Below are 13,577 nucleotides of genomic sequence, written 5' to 3' on the forward strand. Positions count from 1 at the left end.
CTGTTGGAGGTGTGAATCCCACCTCTGCCCTGTTCCAGTAGTATGATGGCCCTGGTTCAGCAGGTGTGGGTATTTTTTATAAAGTCTGTTCCCCTTCACAGTAATTCTGATGATCAGCTGAGTTTGGGAACCACAGGTCTAAGCAAAGTTGGCATAAGTGGCAGGGCTTTTTGGTGAATCAGCAATGCAGTGGACCAGAGTAATGTATGAAAACAGCAATCTCAATTCTGGGACCTGAAGTGACCCCTCGGAAATTTTCCCCTCTGCCCTGGCAGGCTGCAGGAGGGTGGTGGAGTGGGCGATGAGAGGCCAGAGCAGCTCGCCAACCCACCTCCTTACAGACTCGGGCTCCTTGCCATCCTGTCCTGGCTTGAAATTTAGGCCAGCGAGCCTTGCAGCAGGCCAGGTGGGGGAGCCCCAGCAGAGGCCCCTTGGGTAGTACTTGGTTCTGGATGAGAGAAAACTATTCTTCCATCTAGAAGGCCTTCCTGCCAGGATAGCTTTTTATCATGTTTGCCCAAGATTCTCGTTACCCCTAATTGCCTCCTTTGTGTAGCTTTTGCCATTATTTTTGTTCCTCTTTGGTGTTTACTCTGTCAGATATTTAAGGGCAGTTATCATGTCTCTTTCGCCAAGCTATACACACACGGGGTCTATTTCATTTTTGCACATAAATCTCAACCTTCCAGCCCCTCAACACCTACCCATAAGTGCTGTGCAGTGTTTGCTTTGGATTGCATCTTGGAAGCGGAGAATTTTTTCTCCTTAGAATTACTGGCATTGGTGTGCACTTTATAAGCCTGCCACAAACACTCTCACACAGGGAATTACTGAGACAGAATCCAGTTTACTATTGTTTTAAGTACAGCACAGGGCCTTTTAGCCCCTTGATGCTATCTCTTTAAATCGAGTTTGAGGCATGGGCAAAAGTCAGCAATGACTAGTGTTTTCATTATTTTAAAGCTTATAAAGTATGAAAGTATTTTCAAGGCTTAAAACCAAAAAAGAAAAAAAAAAACGAGTATAACAGAAAAAGACAAACAGTGTTGTGATGAGCTGCAGGTTTAATGGGGTTCCAGTGGTGTCCGTCCGTGGGGCTCTCCCGAGTGTCCTTGATTGTGCACTGACTTTCTTTTTGTGTATTCAGGGCTTTCCGTCCATACTTCTGCTTTGTTGCAAAGCTGATTTAAGGCATGCAAAATCAGCCAGAAAGAAAAAGGGAAAAACTATTTAAATATTAAATTTAATTGCACTTGTCATTCTACTCAGTGGCTGGAATGTGAGATCTAAGTCCTGTCGACTGGACCCCTCCGGCTATTTTGCTCTCACACGCCTCTCCTTGACTGTGAATGGGTTCCAGGATTTAACCATACATATCTCTTGTATACCGTGGTCCATAACTGTGAGCCAATTACTGCATCATTTCATCAACAGCAATAACAAAAACAAAAGTCATTTGTAACACTGGAGAGAAAAATAAGTATGTTGAAACTGATGGCTTATCTGTTTCTATTTCCCCAACAAAATATTTATTAAAGGCCCCCCCTGCCCTGGATATACTTGTGGGCAATGGAGATACTCTCGTAAACAAGCTTGATAGTTGTGTGTGTGTATCTGTGTGTATGAAAAAAAGTAATAAGTATGCTTCAGAGAATGAAAATAACATGATATGAGGGAGTGATTGGGTAGTAATCTCTTTATATTGGGGATCAGGGCCAGTCTCTCTACATATGTGACAATTTGACATTGGGATATGTGTGACCAGAAGGATGAGATTAAGGAGATGGACAGAGGTTGGGTTACATACAGCTTTGCGGGTTAGGGCTGGGAGTATGGATTTTACTTGAAGTACAACTGCAGACCATTGAAGGGTTTTAAGCAATAAGAGGTATGAACTGATTTACATTCAGGTTACTTCAGATGCTGTGTGGAGGCTAGTGTGTAGGAGGTGAGTGTGGAAACAGGCCAGTTTGGGGCTCTCACATTCATCAGTGAAGAGATCTGGGAACAGGGTTAGATGGAGAGAGGTACAGTCAGGATACATTGGAAGTTTGGAATTGCTCATATGTTGGCCATGCGGGGGTGTGTGCAGGAGGGATGGAGGAAAGGGGAGAAACAAGTGATAACTCCTGGACTTTGCTTTACAGCTTTCACTTCAGCTCTGGCTACCTTAAGTTTGAGATGTCTGTTAGACATGTAAGTGGAGATATAAAAGTTGCCATTGTCTCTATAAGGCCTAAGCCCAGGGCAAGAGTCCAGGCTGGAGATGGAAGCTTGGGAGGATTGGCACAGAGGTGCTATAGTAAGTCATGTTAGTGGGGAGAGTCTACAGGTGTGGGAGAGGAAAGAGCCCAGTTGGACTATATGCTCTTCACCCATATACACTCTGATTAAACTGGAAACTTGTTCATACAAATGCAGATATTGTCATGCTCTTTACTGCTCTGCTCTCGTCGATTGCTCTGATGGCTGGGACCAGTCACTGTGGAGTTGCTCAGTTCTCGGGTATTGGGGTATTTGGCGGTTCACAGGGACCGTGAGGATCAGACACACCCTGGTTTTCTTACACATTGCAGAGGCACCTTCTGCTCTGTGATGGCTCTTCTCTGTTGTCTAGATCTGGAGGGCAGCTCCCAGAATGAAGTCTGGATAGCTCTGTACAAGGCCAGGGTCAAAACAATGTAGGTTTGTGGTCATTCCCCAGGTATCTCTTGAAGGGAACCTGAGATGAGCTAGTGGGGTGGTGTTAAAATCATTTTAATTTTTTTGGTCATCCCTATTGGTATGGACTGCTATTCCCTAGCTTTGTCCTGTATGTGGATTAAAAAGTTGTCTTTTTGTCTCACTTTTCTTCTCTGCTGAGAACTTCCAGAGCTCTGCCCTAACTAGAGGTCTCAGGTCACTGCAAAGACACTGCTGATTCAGTTTTTCGTACCTAATGAATCTTTATCAGCATCGAGGTCTAACCTTGACACAGCGTGGTGAGTTATGCCTTGGCAGCCACACTCAGACACTGTGTTTCTGTTCCTTTGGAACCCTATAAATAATGTGAGGAGATCCTACCAGAAAAGCAGCATCCAGGAGTGGTCTTAAAGAACAGAAAGTAGATGGGATGGTAGCCTTAAAATATAAGGAACATTCAGTATTAAATGCTAAGGAATATTTTCCCAAATATTGAACAATTTTTGCTAGTGCTGTTTGTTGAAAATGAGCCATATGAATCTATAAAGTCCACAAGAGTGGTATTAATAAAAAATAATTTGCCTTCCTGTAGCCTTTGTGTTTTTCAAAAACACTTTCAGGGATGACATATACTCTTGATGCAGAAACCTCCAGCACTTTCTTATTTCAGCTCTGTGTCACTCTTCTCCCTGGATTTTCTGGCAGAGAAAATTCTTCCTGGAAACTTTGCAAAAACACAGTTGCAAGAAGCTGAGGCCCTTTGTTTTGTTGTCCTGGAGGACGCCCTCCTTGTCAGTGCCATGAATGAGGGCTCACCATGAGAGGTGAGCACATTCAGCTCCTCCCTCACTTTTGGTTTCCCTCATGTGCTGTGACCATATGCCCTGACTCCCTGGTTTGGGCTGTGCCATGAACTCTGTGGGTGCAGGGCCACGTGTCTTGTCCATTATTCTGCTCTCAGTGCCATCATGGTGCTAAGTCGTGGGAAGGCTTAACGAATATGTATTTATTAAGTGAACGAGATGTGGTCAGTGGGCACCATTGGCCCTGTAGAACCCTGAAATAAACAAATCATTATCATATGGATTAGAGTATATTACATATGCACAAGTCTTGACCCTTGGCATATAACAGATATAGTCTACAAAAGCTGTTAAAAATTGAGGTGATCACATTCACATCTCTTATAAAAATGAAACTTGCTTAACACCAAATGACAGCACAGATATGGAGCAGCAAGAACTCCAAATTACTACTGGTGGAATGCAAAATGCTACAGCCACTTTGGTAGATGGTTTGGTCTTCTCTTACTAAACTAAATATACTCTTACCATATAATCCAGCAATTGTGCTCCTTGGTATTTATTCAAATATGTTAAAAACTTATGTCTACACAAAAACCTTCACATGACTGTTTATAGAAACTTTATTCATAATTGCCAAAATTGGGAAGCAACTGAGACATTCTTCTGAAGGGGGATGGATAATCTGGTACATCCAGACAAAGGCATATTATATAGTGATTAAAAAAAGCTATTAACTATAAAAAGGCATGGAGGCATTTTGTTGTTATTATTATAATAATTATTTTATTCTCTCTATTTTTACTTTATTTTTATTGTTGACACTATTATGGATGTCCCCATTTTTTCCCCTTTGCCCACCTCCAGCAGCCCCTGCCCCCCTTCCCTCTGGCCATCAGCATGCTATTGTCTTTGTCTATGGGTTATGCATATATGTTCTTTGGCTCATCCCTTCACCTTCTTTCTTCCAGTGCCCACCTCTCCTCACCCTGCCAGTCAGTTCCATGTAGGCATGGGGGCACTGTAAATGCATATTGCTAGGTGGAAGAAGCCAATATGGAAGGCTACATATTGCCTGATTCCAGCTCTGACATTTGGCAAAAGCAAAACTGTAGGGACAGTAAAATGATCAGTGGGGTACAGGGACGTTTTAGAACAGTCAAAGTATTCTGTGTGATGCTGTAGTGATGCATGCATATCACTCTGTATTTGTCAGAACTCGTAGAGTAGAATGTACACCACAAAGAATGAATCCTCATGTAAACTAAGCACTTTAGTTGGTACGTGTTGGCTCATCAGTTGTGTCATGTGTATCATACTAATGCAAGATGTTAGCAACAGAGGAAATTGTGTTTGTAGGAGGTGGGGTTGTATTTTGGAGTTCTCTTTATTTGTCCATCAGTTTTTCTGTAAACCTAAAGCTGCTCTAAAAAATAAATTCCATTTTTTAAAAAGTAAAATGCTATAGAAACATAAGGGATCACAAGGAGAAGGTTGATTGTGTCTTTTTTTTTTTTTTTTGCCACTGGATTTACCAAAAAAACAAAACAAAACAAAACAAAAAGCCTTATGTATATCTGAATCCAGAATTCATTAAATTGTTTCTTTGTAAAGAAGAATAATGTGGTTTCATTTAAGTAGGGGAAATGTTCTCCCTTTGAGGCCAGGACTGCAAGGACTGATTATAACATTTTAGTATTAACATTCAGTGTTCGAGTGAGTGAGTCGCTTGGGCAGGCCAATCAGCTTCTCCTTGCCCTGGTTTCATCATCTGTAAAATTAGGATGATAATGCCTGAGGACTCTTAAAATCAGAGGCCCATGGAAGGATAAGAGGGACGTCTCATAGTCCTTGAACAATCTCCTGAAATGTGAGGCATCCACGGGAGAGCTGCTGGGGCAAGGCGCCTCCCCGCTGGCCCACGGTTGCCTTATCTGAAAAATGATCATGTTGTTCCCTCCAGCCCTGGTGTTCAGTAATTCCTATCCTGGTACTTAGTGTGCAAAATTACCTATGAATCAACAACACGGCAAATTGGGTATCAACTAGAAGCAAGCTAGAAGACTAATATTCAGTTACTAAAAGGCAAAAGGTAATGGGAAAAGTCTGGGAAACAAATAAGATAATTAATTTTAATAGTTTATACTTGGTATTTGCTGGACCTGTTTTAGTATAATTTTCTTTCTCCTGCCCTCCTTTGTTCCTTCCATAAACATAGCCTATACCCTACAACTCAGCCATCTCTTTATGTTGTCTGAGGCACTCCCCCATAAATAACATGGGGTGGAAGGAGAGTTGAGGGAGTATATTTCCTATATTCATAACATGTGCATTACGGGAGAAATTACTTTTTATGAAACCAAATGTATCGCACCAGAGTAGAAAAACTAATAGGAAAGGGTTAAGTGTCTCTCCTCAAATTAGTCATCCAGGGTCAAATGGGAAGTATCACTCCCTCCAGGATTATGTTGTTCATCACCAGGTTAGGAATAAATTAAACTGTATGAGATAATTGAGCTATTATTTCAGATACTCTCTGTGTACAAAGGTCTTGGAGATGAACTTTATGGGAGAAGCTGCTTAAACCTGGAGTTGGTCCTTGCAGTACAGTTTGTCAGGTGCCGGTGGTGGTGTGGCCCGTGTTTGTGTAGAGATATAAAAACCCTGGTGTATGATGCTCAGCTCAAGTGAGTACAATAGAGCATATGCTAGGGATCCTGGCAGACCAGCATGGAAACTCTAGAGCTTGAGGCTAGAATATAAAGGGTAATTTATACTATGGTAAGGAACATGGGAGTATTGCCCAAGGTGTATCCCCCAAACACAAGTTCTGAGTGGCACTCTGGAAATGAAGGGTTTCGTGGTCAAACATGTGAGAAATGATTGTTGCTCCCTTACAGCTGAAGGTGCTCATCAGTGTGTCATCCTCAGATGTCCTTCAGTGAAGCTGAAGCTGGCATTTCTCAAATACCTGGTATTGAAGATAGTACTGTTTTGTATATAACGCATCTGTGATTATCTCATCTAACACCAGAGAATACCTGGTGTAGATTTTGGGTTCTGCCCAGGCCATAGGACACTTAAGGTTTGACAGGGAGGGACATGCTTGAGCCCCTGCAGTAGCAGGTGGAGGATGGAGTGGGAGGAAATACATCTGTTAGAGCATGATAGTGAGACACAAAGTCCATGCCAATGCAGAAATTATGTGGGTCCCAGGCCAGTTTTCAGAGACTGAGGTCAGGAATCAGCAAACTGCAGCCCATGCGCCAGATCTGGTTGATTCGCCACCTGTTTGTATAATTAAAGTTTTGTTGGAGCACAGCCACACCCATTGCTTCACATGTGGTCTTTTCAAGATAACAACAGAGTTGAATAGTTGAGGTAGAGACCACGTGGCCTGCAAAGCCCAGCATATTTACCATCTTCTTCTTAGTAGAAACTTTTTTTGACCTCTGATCTGGATGGTTGATTGGATTAGTTTCAGTTTTGCAAATGTAAGAGAATTATCAGGGGTTTTCAGTTCCAGTTTCTTCCAACAGATGAATGGGAAAAAAAATCTATACAAACAAAATTCTAAATGCCAGATTTTAGGAGTCAGCCCTAACTTGAATGTACAATGAAAGGGGCACACATGGGCACCATCCCTGTCATCTTGGAAGGTCAAAGGAAACTGAAGGCCTGCTTTCATCTCTGGTGCGCTCTGTCATCCTTCCCATGGTGGGGCCCGGTCTGCAGGGGATTGGGAAGCCACTTGTGTACTCAGATTTTGAGCCTGTAAGCTATCAGTCATTACCCTTGGCACGACCTCAGGCTATGTCACAACCCCTTAGGAATCCAGCTGCAGTTTCTGGTTCCTCTGAGCCCAGTTTCCTCAACACACTGTTGATCCTGGCAGACACTGTCTGCTCTCTCCCTTGGAGAGCAGCTTTCTACACATATTTCTTGGGGCACATGTATTTATGTACCATTTATAATGTAAAGTCTTATAATGATAAAGTATGTGGTTGCCCCAAAAGGTAGAGTGGAGGCATTCAATTCCATTGCTCCCACAAGACAGATTTATGTGGTCCATTCAAGGCCTGGCTGCCCAACAGCCAGTCTGTGTTTTATTGTATTTTTTTTCTCATGCATAAGCTATCCAAAAATTTGAAACTATTGTTTTAGTGGTATTGATATATTGGAGACTCTATGAAAGTTAGTAAAAAAAACCCTGTAAGAATTGCTAATATTTGTCACTTTATGTGTGTTAGCAAGTGTTTAAAAGAATTTTCAGATAGCTGCACAGAAGACATAAAAAGGTAATGTTTCTTAGCTGTGAAACATGCCAGTGAAAATGTTCACATCCAATCATGACTTGAATATTTGTTTTTATGGAAAGTTAAGTACCAGCAAAGAGTTCCACGGCTTATAAAAGAGGCAGTTGTAAATGAAGTGCGAACGCTGGTGCAGAACCTGGGGAGTGAACTGAAAACACGACGCACCTGGCTGTCCCCTCTGAACGTCACACGCAGGTCAAACAGAGCAGTGCGGTCGGTGCGCTGGGTGTCTTCACCTCCCCAGAGTGGCTGGGCTGGTTTTTAGCCATCATTGCTAAAGGCTCATCTAAGAACAATGTATTTTAGATCCGGTTCAACTTCCAGAATTTTGCTTATGGGAATACCCGCTTTTTTTTTTTTCCATTTGAGAGCCAGAAAACACAGTTTACTCTGTGATTTCAGGATGGACAGATGTCATAATCAATGACATCTATGATGTTCACAAAATTTATTGTTTGAAACTGTTTGAGGCAGCTTATTGCAGCTAAAGAAATCTTTACATTTAAAAGTAAGGCTGCTGTAGATTTGAAAAAGATTAAGTTTGTGGTCTAGTTCTGCTATGTGCCAACTGGCTATGTGACCCTGGGTGGAGCCGGAGCCTCAGATTTTTCCTTGGTATAATGGAAACGGTAGTATTTGCCTCCCAAGCCTATGACACTGATCGAAAGAGAGATGTGTGAGAGGGATCTGAGAGATGTAGGGTAGTTTTCAAAAATGATAGCTTGCCCTCTGAAGGAAGGTTATGAAATCTGTTAGGATTTTATGTATGTGAATGTGTGCATTTGTACATAGATATCATTTACTCGCTGTATAAATAGGCCTATGTGCATTGTGAAAACTAATCAGTAACATGCACCTAACAGCTACTATGAGCCAAATGATCATGACGTGCTCGGCCCTTCCTGTGAAAGATTTCTAATCCTTGCAACAACCCCACATGTAGTAGCATGCCACTCTGTGTGAGTTTTCTGTTGCTGCATTAAAATGCAGCACCTATTTATTATTATTATCTGTAGGTCAGCAAAGCAACCCTTGTTTATTGGCATTATCTATAGGTCAGAAGCCCTGGCACAGCATAGCTGGCTGGGTTCTCTGCTCAGGGCCTGGCCGGGCTGAAATCTAGTGTTGGTGGGGACTGCAGTCTCATTTGAGCCTCTCTTCCAGCTTCTGTCAGGTTGTTGATGGAAGTGAGTCCGTTGAGGTGCTAGGGCTGAGGTGCCTATTTTCCTGCGGGCTGTTGGTCAGGGGTTGTTCTCAGCTTCTGGGGGCCACCCTCACATCCTCATCACGGGGCCTTCTCACAGAGGCGGCAGTGACTCCATCTGTCCCATTTCTGATTTTGTACCATCTTACACACAGTAACCTAAATGAGGGAGTGATACCCTCTCACATTCAAAAGGCCTGCCCACACTCAAGGGAGGGGGGTTACACAGGGCACACTGACCAGGTTGGAGAGGAGGAGGATCTTAGAGACCCTACTCAGAATTCTGCCCACCATTCACCCCATCTTGCAAATGGGAGAAAATTCTCACAGAAGTTATATTCCTGGCTCAGAGTCTCAGAGCCAGGAAGGGCAAATCCAGCATTTGATTACTACCAGCCTCCCAGGTATGATGCCATGGGTGGGGGGTTGTCACAATGTCTTCAAGGAAAGTGCTGGGTGGGGACACCTGACTAGTCTTGCACCAGTCCTGGGTGGGGATAGATGCAGTATAGACCAGAGCTCCCCAAAGTGTGGACCACGCATGGGCTGGTGTTAGTTCAGGAACTGTTTGTTATTGCAGTGAGCTAAGAACAGAAACTGAGAGCAAGTGTTCAGAAATAGTTATAACAATATGACATTGCTGTGACATCAAACATGCTATACTTTTGTGTTTAATGAAACTATTGGACTCCAGTGGATTGGAAAACACACACACACACCAGAATGAAAAAAAAAAAACCAAGCCCCAAATTTGGCCCTTTCACCACCTACGGTTGGAGGAGTCCTGGTGCAGAGCATATCTCTCGAGTCTTCCCGTCATCCACGGGGCCCCAGTGCCCCTTTCCTCAATCCAGAGCTGAGAACGGAACCCACCTGGGAAGATGACTGCATCAGCCTTCTGAGCTAAAATAGCAACTGAGATCTGTGACAGCTCTTTCTGGCCAGTTTCTCTTGCACATTGTTTCTTGCTAAGCAAAGCCTAGAAAATGCTCCAACTGAACTTCTAAGGATTTCCTGGGGTCCTTTTGAATCAGAATACTTGGAAGCCTCTGGTGGCCATTACTGTGTCCTTGATTTTAGAGTTTCTGGAGAAGCTGTCTTGCTGGCCTGCCAAGTGGTTAATATTGATTATTAAGGTTTTCTCAAGGTTCTTTTGGTGACAAGTCACCAAAACCCACAGGAAGCAACACATGAAAATAAGGATTTGATGGTGAAGCAAGAGAGGTGGGTGGTGGGGCCTGACAGGGAGAGGTGGGGGCCAGGCCACACTCAGAACTGAGGTAGCCACCCTCAGTCTCACCTCTGCTGCTGTACCTCCTGCTTCATTCTCCTCTCAGGACCCTGGCTTCCTAGGGGTCTCTGAGTACACTGTGGTTGGTGGCAGCTAGACCCCTTTTCCAAGTTCACTTCATGTCTTACTTCTAATGTTCCAAAGGGAGTGACAAAAATCTCAAGCCTCCAATTCCAAATTCCTGAAACAAGAGTGATTAGCACAGTGTGGCAGGGGGGCCTCTCAGCCTGCTCTCGGGGAGGGGAGGATGGGACAGGCAGACACTGAGAGTGCGTTTTAACCAACACATGTGGAGGACACATTCACATTCCCTACATGTAGGATATGTTGATTAGCTCCCTAAAAAAATAATTAGTGAAGACCTTTTTGACACTTTGAAGCTCAATCATTGTCTGAAACATGGCTCTGTTTTTATTAAAACCAAATATCAAAACAACAGGGACACAGTTTTATCTTCCTGAAAAATCTCTCCTTCCAGAATAGAAAGACCTTGGGCAACATCTAATTATTTCTGTGCCTCTTAATTTGATAGCTCGAGAAATGTTTGTAGTCTTTAAGAATGTCTATGGAAATTTCCTGTCCCTGGCACAGATCAAATTGTTTAAATGATGAATGGTGATTTTATATTGAATTGTGATAATAGTATCTCATTTGCAGCTACTTAAATGATTTCTTTGCCTCTTAATACATGCAGGTCAAGTTACTCCAGTCTGAAAAAAAATTGTGAATAAAAAAGAATGGCAAATGAAAGAAAGCCAATTATACAAAAATTTTAGACTTTTGAAGATCATCGCATTTTCCAATATTGATTGTTTTTTTTGCTTTATTATAGTGACTCTTCAGCTGTTTATTACAATGTGGATCTTAATTCACAGACTTTATTGGTTCTCAAATAAAAATAAGTGCAAGGAAGCGGAATGAGGAAGGTGAATGAAAAGTCCCATTTTGACATCAATGAATTTCCACTGAGTAAATAATCATATTTAGCTTTTCTAAGCATTGTATTTGACTAATAACATATTGAACAACTGTAGTCATAGAAACTTGAATTTCTTAATGTACAACAGCTCATGCATTTTCCCTTTATTTTTTTATTAGGGGTTGGAGACAAATTTGTGTTATTTCTGTTTGGTAGGAGAGAAATTGTGAAACAAAGTAGCTGGCAGCAATTGCTGAGATTTTCGGTCTGGAATTAGAGAGTAAAACTTGTGTTCTGAAACCTGGACTCAGCTCACCAACTTATGTTGTTGAACCTTTGACATGCTCAGAAGTTGGACTTTCATATTTGAGTGAAGTGGGGCCACCTCAGACACCCTGTAATCTCATGTAATCTTTGCTGAATACTTACTCAACAGACATTGAATAGCTTCTGGGCTCAATCTGCTTCTCACTTTGGGTACTGAGCAATCAAGCCAGTTCTGGACCTTAGGGGTTTTTTATTCCACATCTATTTAAGATGTGTCTGTAAACCTCTAAACCACAAGGTAGAAAAAGTGGAGTGACAGAAGAGGTAAGCAGATAAGGAAGTTCTGAAGAGGGAACCATTAATTTGACAAATATGTTGAATGCTTGCTGGAGACTGGACACTGTTTACTTTTATATTTTTTCATTCACTCATTCACTCATACATTTAGCCCATATTTACTGAGTAATTATTATGTGCCAGAGGTTGGAAAAACTCAAGTGGATAGATAGTCTGTTATCCCAGAGTTCAGCCTAATAGGAGAGGGGTGGGCCAGGTAAAAGTGAGAAGGGTCATTCACTGTTGAGCAGCCATTCATGGAGCGTCACTGAACATGGGGTACTCACCTATGCCCTGACTATATAGCTGTGGACAATCCAAAGTATTCAGGGCTAGAAGGAGGGAAGTTTCAACTTTGTGGCTGATGTTTACAATATAGTACAGATGAAGTGTACTCTCAGCTCAATACAGATTTGTCATATATGCCAGTGAAAGGAGTCTGGGGCCCCAGAATAAGGAGCCATTTATTCTGCTTTGGAGTGTTCAACAAAGGTTTTACAGAAAGGGGGATGTTTGATGAAGGTTTGAGGGAGGAATAGGAGCTTGCTGGTCAGGGATGAGATGAGTCTAACCAGAAGCACCACATTTGGAAAAGACACATCTGCTTACTATTGGTTTGGATAACGTGGAGTGCACAATGATTATGGCATGGGATTTACTTTTCTCACTAATCTGCACTTTATCTAGATAACCTCTTGAAATGAAAGAGGAGTTAGGCTTTCCTTTTGAGGATTAATAACCCTAGGGCTAGAAAAATAGTTTTCTCTCAAACTTGGAAAGCAAATGTAAAATACATTTTCCCCCTTGTCAGAAAATGTTTAAACTCATTAGGATGCAAAGATTAGGGGCTTAAATTGGATTCACAGGAGATATGCCAGCTCCACATATGTACTAGATTATTTTTTTGAAATGATTTAGGCATTTTGCCCATAAGCTAGAGTAAGGCTTTTGATACAACTGAAAAGCTGGGGGAGAAATCTTTGAGAAGGGCCTATGCATTTCACCTTGGCAACCACTAGCTAAATATTCAGTAGACATGGTTCTTGGACTTTGGACACAGCTTTTCTTAACTTTGCTTCTTTTTCCAGATGTCTCTTGATGAGAAAAAAGGCAACTGCTTGTTTAACTCTGTACCTATTTGTATTATCTCAAATGATCTTACAACTATGGTTAAGATTTTTACAAGAGGCTACAATTGCAGGAAAGAGAAAAGCAACCTCAAAACAGAAAGGTGCTGCAAATACAAAGGAGAGAGCAAAGAAAACAGGGGAGACAAAGCAAATGTTGTGGCTGGAGTCTAGGCACCTGCCAGGTGGGAGTGGTTAGGAATGATAAAATGGGGCAAGGTTGGCATAGAACTCATCCATCCTCTCCTGTTCACGTTTGATAAACTGCCAAGTCTAATTCTCCTAGTACCACCTTACCTTCTCTAATAATTTTCTACTCCAACAGCTGTCCAGTCAGGTTGCTTAGAGTTTGTGGGGTTTTTCCCCCCATTAAATTTTGTTCAATGGTCTCACCAACTTGACATTTCTTTAAAGGCAATTAAATTACCAGAGGGCGGACAACTCCTGTGAATGACAGTTCTGCTCCCAACCCACTGAGGGTACCAGGATTCTCTGGTCATCAGGAATCAAGGTCCCCTACTTTGTTTAGGTGCTCCCACCCTGTTGCCTCTGGGGATGTTGTTTGTAGTCCTGAATGGCCTCCCTTTAGAGAAAGGGAAACTGGAGAGTCTATTTATGACCGCCCATCACCT

At 42.3% G+C, this 13,577-nt stretch overlaps 1 protein-coding gene across 1 annotated transcript in view; it reads left to right on the forward strand.

Annotated features, from left to right (window-relative positions):
* Window positions 1-13,577, forward strand: part of CACNA2D3 (calcium voltage-gated channel auxiliary subunit alpha2delta 3) — an 867,352-nt gene that overhangs the window by 210,914 nt on the left and 642,861 nt on the right.

The sequence above is a fragment of the Phyllostomus discolor genome, chromosome 7, assembly GCF_004126475.2.
Source record: "Phyllostomus discolor isolate MPI-MPIP mPhyDis1 chromosome 7, mPhyDis1.pri.v3, whole genome shotgun sequence".
NCBI classification, from domain to species: Eukaryota; Metazoa; Chordata; class Mammalia; order Chiroptera; family Phyllostomidae; genus Phyllostomus; species Phyllostomus discolor.